The sequence below is a fragment of the Capricornis sumatraensis genome, chromosome 7 (genome assembly GCF_032405125.1).
Source record: "Capricornis sumatraensis isolate serow.1 chromosome 7, serow.2, whole genome shotgun sequence".
Taxonomy (NCBI): domain Eukaryota; kingdom Metazoa; phylum Chordata; class Mammalia; order Artiodactyla; family Bovidae; genus Capricornis; species Capricornis sumatraensis.
Window position 1 is genome coordinate 24,600,164 of NC_091075.1, and position 9,874 is coordinate 24,610,037.

Here is a 9,874-nt window from a genome sequence, read left to right on the forward strand (position 1 = left end):
AACCACCATGTTACCACCAGTCCTTTTATATAGGACATCATGTTCCCCTTTAAACAAAAATATATAGCATGTATTAAAAAGCACAGAACACAGTCGGAAGAGACAGAGAAAGCATCAGAACCAGACCCAGATATGCTAAGGGTATTGGCATTATCTGACCATGAATTTAAAACAACTCTGACTGATACACTAAGGGCTCCAATGGAAAGGTAGACAACATGTAAATAAAGATGGGTAATACAAACAGAGAGATGGAAATTCTAAGAATCGAAACAGAAATGCTAGAAGCTAAAAACACTAACAGGAATGAATGCCTTCGATGGGTTCATTAGGAGATTATACACAGCTGAGGAAAGAATCCCTGAGCTTTGAGATTTGTCAGTAGAAACTTTCAAAACTGGTAAGCAGAGAAAAAATTGGGGAAAAAAATACAAATATCCAAGAACGATGGGACAACTACAAAAGTTGTGACATATGGGTAATAGGAATGCCAGAAAGAAAACAACAGAAGAGATATTTGAAGTAATAATGACTGAGAATTTCCTCCAAATTAATGTCAAATAGCAAACCATAGATCCAGGAAGCTTGAGGACATGAAGCAGAATAAGTTATTTTTAAAAAAAAACTTCAAAAACTATACTTAAGTGTGTAGTATACTCAAACTGGAGAAAATGAAATTTATCTTTCATCTTGAAAGAAGCTAGAGGAAAAAACACCTTACCTATAGAGAAACAAAGGTAAAAGTTACATCCAGTTTATTCTCAGAAACTATGTAAGCAAAAAAGAGAGTGAAATATTTAAAGTGTTGAGACAAAACACACATACACACCAACTGTATTCTATGAAATTATCCTTCAAAAGTGAAAGATAAATAAAGGCATTCTCAGATTAACAAAACTGAGAGAATTGTTGCCAGTATACCTGCCTTGCAAAAGTTTTAAAAGTTTTTCAGAGAGAAGGAAATGATATAGGTCAGAAACTCAGATGTACAAAACTAGTATTCACAGCATTTTCACCAGGAGTAGTTTCCATCTTAAGAACCAACCCCACCCTCCCACCCCCCACATTTTTTTTTGCTCATTCATAAGGAGCAACTCCTCATCTGTTCAAGTTTTATCAGGAAATTGTAGCAATTCCTTCACATCTTCAGGCTCCACTTCTAGCTCTCTTGCTATTTCCACCACAAATGCAGTTCCTTTCCCCACTAAAGTCTTGAACCCCTCAAAGTCATCGATTTAAAGCTATAATCAACTTCTTCCAAACTCCTGTGAATGTTAATATGTTGACCTTTTCCAGTGAATCATGAATGTTCTTAATGGCATCTAGAATGGTGAATCCTTTTAGGAATAGAAGCTTTTCAATTTACTTTGCCTAGATCCATCAGAGAAATCACTATAAATGACATCAATAAAATGTGTTTCTTAAATAAGAAGAAATTTTCTCTTGAAAAGAGAAATTACTCCTTGATACATGAGCTGCAGAATGGATGTTATATGGGGAGGCATGAATACATTTTATCTCTCCAACTGAGCTCTTGGGTGACCATTTGCATTGTCAATGGACAGTATTATTTTGAAATCTTTTCTGAGCAGTTGGTCTTAACAGGGGACTTAAAATGTTGAGTAAACAAAAAAAATGTTATAAACAAATGTGCTGTCATCCAGGCCTTGTTGTTCAAGATTAGATTTAGCATTATTCTTAAGGGCCCTAGGACTTTTGGAATGGTAAATGAAAATTGGCTTCAACTAAAGGTCACCGGCTGCATTAGCCCTTAAGTTACTCCTGTCCTTTGAAGCCAGGTATTGACTTCTCCTCTCTAACCATGAAAGTGCTAGATGATGTCTTCTTCCAATAGAAGACTGTTTTATCTGCACTGTAAATCTGTTGTTTCATTTAGTCATTGTCATTTAATTACTTTAGCTCGATAGTCTGCATAACTTGCAGCAGCTTCTATATCAGCATTACCTCGTACTTTGATGTGATGGAGATGGTGTCTTTCCTTAAAACTCATGAACCAACCTCTACTAGCTTCAAAATTTTCTTCTGCAGCTTTCTCATCTCTCTCAGCTTTCATAGACTTGGAAAAAGATAGGGTCTTGCTCTACTAGGTTTTGGTTTATGGAAATGTTGTGGCTTGTTTGAGGGCTCCTAGGTGGCACAGTGGTAAAGAATCTGCCTGCCAGTGCAGGAGGCACAAGGGACACAGTTTTGATTCCTGGGTTGGGAAGATCCCCTGGAGTAGGAAATGGCAACCCACTGCAGTATTCTTGCCTGGAAAATTCCATGGATAGAGGAGCCTGGAGGGCTACAGTCCCTGGGGCTGCAAAGAGTCAGATAGGACTAAGCACAGACACACACACACGTGGCTGGTTTCATCTTCTATCCAGACCATTAAAACCTTCTCCACATAAGCAATAAGGTTGTTTAATTTCCTTATCAACGTATTTTTTGTTGTTTAGAAAAATCTGAAAATCCATCTAAGCTTCCACCTTGTTGCTGTTTAGTTGCTAAGTCGTGTCCAACCCTTTGTGACCCCATGGATTGTAACCCATCAGGCTCCTCTGTCCATGGGATTTCCCAGGCAGGAATACTGGAGTGGGTTGCCATTTCCTTCTCTAGGGTATCTTCCTTGGCATGTTTGCTGGAATAGCACTTTTAATTTCCTTCAAAAACCTTTCCTTCGCATTTAGAACGTGGCTAACTGGTAAAAGAGGCCCATCATGGGCCTTCATGGGTTAGGCTTTCAACGTGCCTTCCTCTCTAAGCTTAATCATTTCTAACTTTTGATTTAAAATGGGAGACCTGTGACTCTTCCTTTCACTTAAGTACTTGGAGATTATTGTAGAGTTATTAGTTGGCCTAATTTCAGTAATGCTGTGTCTCAAAATAGGGAGGCTGAAGAAGCCCCACATTCTGGGACATACAATGCACCTTAATAAACTTAAAAGATAAAAATCATACAATGTATGCTCTCAGACCAAAGTAGACTTAAAGTATAATTTGTTAACAGAAAGGCAGGTGGAAAATCCCCAAATAATTGGAGATTAACCAATAACATGTGTTCTAAACAACACATGAGTCAAAAAAGAAACCTCATGAGACATTTCTGAATATTTTGAGCTAAATTACAGTGAAGCTATAACTTACCAAAGTTTGTGGGATACACTGAAAACAGTGCTAAGAGGGAAAAGTATAGCATTTAATGCATATATTAGAAAAGAAGAAAAATCTAAAAATCCATCTAAGCTTCCACCTTGTTGCTGTTTAGTTGCTGTCGTGTCCAACTCTTTGTGACCCCATGGATTGTAACCATCAGGCTCCTCTGTCCATGGGATTTTCCAGGCAAGAATACTGGAGTGGGTTGCCATTTCCTTCTCCAAAAAAAAAAGAAAATACAATCATTAATATCAGAGAAATGGAACATCACTATAGATCCTATGGGCATTGAAACGTTAATAAAGGAATACTACAGACAACTTTGTGTCCACAAATTTGATAATGTAGAAGAAGTGGACTAGTGCCTTGAAGGACACGTTTGCCAAAACGTACACAAAAAGAAATAGGTAATCGGAATAAGACTATGTCAATTAAAGAAATTGAATCAACAATTAATAACCTTCCCAAATAGTAAGTATCAGGCTCAGATGATTTCACTGGTGAATTCACTGAACATTTAAGGAAGAAATTATACCTATTTTCTACAGTCTTTTCCAGAATATAGAAGCAGAAGGAAGCTTGCCAACTCATGAGTCTAGCAGTACTCTCCTACCAAAACCAAAGACATTACAGGGAAAAAAAAAAAAAAAACACTGTAGACCAGTACCTCTGATGAACATAGATGCAGAAATTCTCAATGATGTAATTCTCTATTAACAAATAGAGCTCAACAACATATAAAAGGAATTATGCTTCACAACCATGTGGGATTTATCCTAGGTATGCAAGTTTGGCTCACATTTGAAAATGACTTAATGTAATCCATCACATCAAAAAGATAAAGAAGAAAAATCACATGATCATATCAATAGATGTGGGAAAAGCATTTGACAAAATCCAGCATTCATTCATGATAAAAACTTTCAGCAAATTACAGAGGAGAACTTCCTCAATTTGACAAAGAACATCAACTAAAATTCTACAGCTGCCATCATAATTAATCTTGAGAAAACAGCTCTCCCTGTAAGAATGCCCTCTTACCACTCCTTTTCAATATTGTATCGGAAGTCCTAGCTAATACAGTAAGACAAGAAAAGCATTAAAAGGGTATACAAGGCATACAGATTGGGAAAGAAGAAATAAAACAGCCTTTGTTCACAGATGCCATGATCATCTGTGTAGAAAATCCAAAGAATAAAGGGAAAAAACCTCCTGTAACAACTAAATAGCGAGTGTAATAAGATTGCAGGATACAGGGTTAATATGCAAAATTCAAGGGTTTTTTTTCCTAATTACCAACAATGAACAAATGGAATTTGAAGTGAAAAACATACCACCATTTACACTAGTATTCCCCAAAAGGAAATACCTTCATATAAATCTAACAAAATATGTATAATAGTTACATGAGGAAAACTGCAAAATTCTGAAGAGAGAATTTAAAGAAAAAGCTAAATGTATACAGATTTTCCATGTTGATGGAAGACTCAATATTGTCAAGATGTTAGCTCATCTCAACTTGATCTATAGATTCTATGTAACTCCAGTCAAAATTCCTACATGTTATTCCATGGATATCAACAGGCTCATTCTAAAATTTATATAGATATGCAAAAGACCAAGAACAACTAGCTCAGTATTGAAGGAGAAAAATTAAAAATTGGAGAACAGACCCTACTCACTTACAAGACTTACTATAAACCTGAAGTAATCAAGACAGTGTGATTTGGTTAACATGAAGTCCATATATTAATGGAACAGAATAGAGGGCTCAGAAATAGTTCCACATAAACATAGTCAACTGGTATTTGACCAAGCAGCAAAGGCAACCCAGTGGAAGAAGGATAGTCTGATGGTAGGTCTACTATTGGACATACATATGCAAAACACATTAATCTAGATCAGACCTTGTGCCCTTGATAAAAATTAACTCAAAGTGGATCATAGACCTAAATGTAAAATGCAAAACAGTGAGACTCATAGAAGGTAACATAGGAGAAAATCTAGATGACCTTAGTTATGGTGATTACTTAGGAAAAACAGGAAATCCATGAATAATTGGTAAGTTGAACTTCTTTAACATTGAAAACTTCTGCTCTGTGAAAACAATGTCAAGAGATTGAGCACACAAGCCACAAACTGGGAAAAAAATATTTACAAAACACATCTGTTTTGTAACAAATAACTATATAAAATATACCAAGAACTTACTTTTTTAACTTTTATTGGATTATAGTTGATTTACCATGTTCTGTTGGTTTCATATATACAACAGAGTGAATCTGTTATACATATACATGTATCCCCTCTTTTAAAAATTGTTTTCTTGTATGGGCCATTATAGAGTATTGAGTAGAGTTCCCTGTGCTATATTGTAGGTCCTTATTAGTTATTTACTTTATGTCTATTAGTAGTAGTATGTGTATATCAATCCTAATCTTAAAGTTTATTCCTCCCCACACCCTTACTCCCCAGTAACCACAAGTTTATTTTCTACATCTATAACTCTATTTCTCTTTTGTGCTTGCATGTGTGCTAAGCCTCTTCAGTCGTGTCTGACTGCAGCCCACCAGGCTTCTCTGTCCATGGGACTCTCCAGGCCAGAACACTCGAGTGGGTTGCCATCCCCTCCTCTTTCTGTTTTATAGATAAGTTCATTTGTAGACTTTTTAAGATTCTACGTATAAGTAATATCATATGATATTTGTCTTCCTCCGTCTGGCTTACTTCATTATGACATTCCTTAGGCCCATCCATGTTGCTGCAAATGGCATTATTTCATTCTTTTTTATGGCTGAATACTCTTTCATCGTGTATATGTACTACGTCTTCTTTATCTGTTCCTCTGTTGAAGGACATTTAGATTGCTTCCATATCCTGGCTATTATAAATAGTGCTGCAGTGAACAATGGGGTGCATGTATCTTTTCAATTATGGTTTTCTCTAGATACATGCCTAGGAGTGGGATTGCAGGATTGTATGGTAGCTCTTTTTTTAGTCTTTTAAGGAACCTCCATACTGTTCTCCATAGTGACTGTACCAGTTTGCATTCCCACTGCCAGTGTAGGAGGCTTTTCTTTTCTCCACAGCCTCTCTAGCATTTACTATTTGTAAATAAAATATACTAAGAACTTTTAAAACTCAGTAATAAGAAAACAGACAACCTGATTAAAAATGGATGAAAGACCTTAAAAGGCACCTCACGGAAGAAAATATACAGATGGCAAATAAGTATATAATAATGTTCCGAACATCATATGTCATTACTGAATTGCAAATTACAACAATAAAATACCACTATACATCCATTAGAATAGCCAGAAATCCAAAACACTGTCACCAGATGCTGGTGAGGAGATAGAACTACAGGAACTCTCATTCATCACTGCTAAGAACACAAAATGGTGCAGCCAATTTGGAAGACAGTTTGGCAGTTTTTTGCAAAACTTAATATACTCTAACTATATGATTCAGCAGTCACTCTCCTTGGTATTTTTTTTACACAAATGGGCTGAAACATTTTGCCCACAAAAACCTGCACACAAATGTTTATAACATCTTTGTCCATAACTGCCAGAATTTGGGGGAGTCCTTTGGACTGCAAGGAGATCCAACCAGTCCATTCTAAAGGAGATCAGTCCTGGGTGTTCTTTGGAAGGAATGATGCTAAAGCTGAAACTCCAATACTTTGGCCAGCTCATGCAAAGAGTTGACTCATTGGAAAAGACTCTGATGCTGGGAGGGATTGGGGGCAGGAGGAGAAGGGGACAACAGAGAATGAGATGGCTGGATGGCATCACCGACTCGATTGACACGGGTTTGGGTGAACTCCGGGAGTTGGTGATGGACAGGGAGGCCTGGTGTGCTGCAATTCATGGGGTTGCAAAGAGTCAGACACGACTGAGCGACTGAACTGGACTGAATGCTTAACCTATTTGTGAGTATCATACTCCTGTTTCTTCCAAACTCTCCATCATCTCATAAGCTTTACTGAATTATAGTCAATATACCAGAAAGTGCACAAATCTTTGAAGCGTACACAGTTCCATGAATGTAGACAAATATATGCACTGGAAAGCCATCACTCAAGATGAAAATAATATAAAAGAGCTTTGCACAATATGACTTTACTGATTCCTCTTCTGCTCTTTGGCATAGTCAATAAGGCAGAAATAGATGTTTTTCTGGAACTCTTGCTTTACCGATGATACAGTGGATGTTGGCAATTTGATCTCTGGTCTGGTTCCTCTGACTTTTCTAAAACCAGCTTGAACATCTGGAAGTTCATGGTTCACGTATTGCTGATGACTGGCTTGGAGAATTTTGAGCATTACTTTACTACTGTGTGAGATGAGTGTAATTGTGTGGTGTTTTGAGCATTCTTTGGTATTGTTCTTCTTTGAGATTAAAATGAAAACTGACCTTTTCCAGTCCTGTGGCCACTGCTGAGTTTTCCAAATTTGCTGGCATATTGAGTACAGCACTTTCACAGTATCATCTTCCAGGATTTGAAATAGCTCAACTGGAATTCCATCACCTCCACTAGCTTTGTTTGTAGTGATGCTTCCTAAGGTCCCCTTGACTTCGCATTCCAGGATGTCTGGCTCTAGGTGAGTGATCACACAATCGTGATTATCTGGGTCATGAAGATCTTCTTTGTACAGTTCTTCTGTATATTCCTGCCACCTCTTCTTATTATCTTCTGCTTCTGTTAGGTCCCTACCATTTCTGTGCTTTATTGTGCCCATCTTTGCATGAAATGTTCCCTTGGTATCTCTTAATTTTCTTGAAGAGATCTCTAGTCTTTCCCATTCTGTTGTTTTCCTCTATTTCTTTGCATTGATTGCTGAGGAAGGCTTCACTGAAGAAGGCTTTCTTATCTCTCCTTGCTATTCTTTGGAACTCTGCATTCAGATGCTTATAGCTTTCCTTTTCTCCTTTGCTTTTTGATTCTCCTTGGAAGAAAAGTTATGACCAACCTAGACAGCATATTAAAAACCAGAGACTTTTTAACTTTGTTGACAAAGGTCCATCTAGTCAAGGCTATGGTTTTTCCAGTAGTCATGTATGGATGTGAGAGTTGGACTGTAAAGAAAGCTGAGCACAGAAGAATTGATGCTTTTGAACTGTGGTGTTGGAGAAGACTCTTGAGAGTCCCTTGGACTGCAAGGAGATCCAACCAGTCCATCCTAAAGGAGATCAGTCCTGGGTGTTCATTGGTACAACTGATTTGAAGCTGAAACTCCAGTACTTTGGCTACCTGATGTGAAGAACTGACTCATTTGAAAAGACCCTGATGCTGGGAAAGACTGAGGGCAGGAGGAGAAGCTGACAGCAGTGGATGAGACAGTTGGACGGCATCACCGACTCAATGGACATGAGTTTGGTAAACTGGAGTTGGTGATGGACAGGGAGGCCTGGCGTGCTGCGGTTCATGGGATTGCAAAGAGTCGGACACGACTGAGCAACTAAAATGAACTGCATTTCTGCTCTTGTGCTAGACTTATCATATATTTTACTTCTACATTTGTATTATTTTTACTTAAAAGGCAAAAGTCTTTTCCTTTTTTTCAGTTAAAACAATCCCTTATATTTTTCCACATATTCTCTGATTCTCTACATTTCTTTCTGGCAATCTGAGTTTCCATGTGGTATACTTTACCTTCAGCCTAAAAACCTTCCTTTAGTATTTCTTGTTGTGTAGTTATTCTAGCAGTTAATTCTCCCATATTTGTCTGAAAATGTCTAAAAATTGAAGTACATTTAACATATAACATTAGATTAGTTTCAGGTGCATAACAGTGATTTGATATTTGTACATATTGCAAAATTATCACCACAATACATCTGTAACCATGTAATACATGGTTAAAATATTTTTTTTGTGATGAAAACTTTTAAGATCTATTCTCTAAGCAGTTTTCAAAAAGGCAATACAGTGTGACTTATTGTAGTCACCATGCTGTACGTTACCTTCACATGACTTATAACCCTAAGCCTAACTCTTCATATTGTACATTCTTTGGGTTTTAACATATGTATTTAACGATATGCATACATAATAATTTCAGTGCTCTAAAATTTTCCTGTGCTCTACGTATTCATTCCTCCTTCATCCTGGAATCCCCTGGCAACCACTGATTTGTTCCATAGTTTTGTAAACTTTAAAAAATTCCTCCTTATTCTTGGAGACCTTCCTCCCAGAGACTTCATTTTTCTGCTTCCACCTTTGTGCTTGTTTTCTAGGTCCATGGAAAACTGTATTCTAGAGCTTTCAATGCTCTCCTGATTTCAGTCCCCTGTTTCCAAGATTAAAATCTTTCACCTTTGCTGGTTTCCTCCTGGTTTTGTTAGTGTACATCCTCAAGTAACTGCCTGAAAGAAAGGATACATGAGAGCTAAACTTGCAGTGTATGTGTCTGACTCTTTGCGACCCTATGGACTGGCCTGCCAGGCTTCTCTGTCCTTGGGATTCTCCAGGCAAGAATACTGGAGTGGATTGGCATATCTCCTCCAGGGGAATCTTCCTGACCCAGGGATCAAAGCTGGGTCTCCTGCATTGCAGGTGGATTCTTTACTGTCTGAGCCACCAGGGGAGCCCAGCCCTCAGACCTCACATATTATCCCCTTTAATAATTTGTATCAAACACCAACTGAGTTATCCATTCAATATAGATATTTAGTTTGCTGCCATTAAAAAATGTGGCACCATGCCACT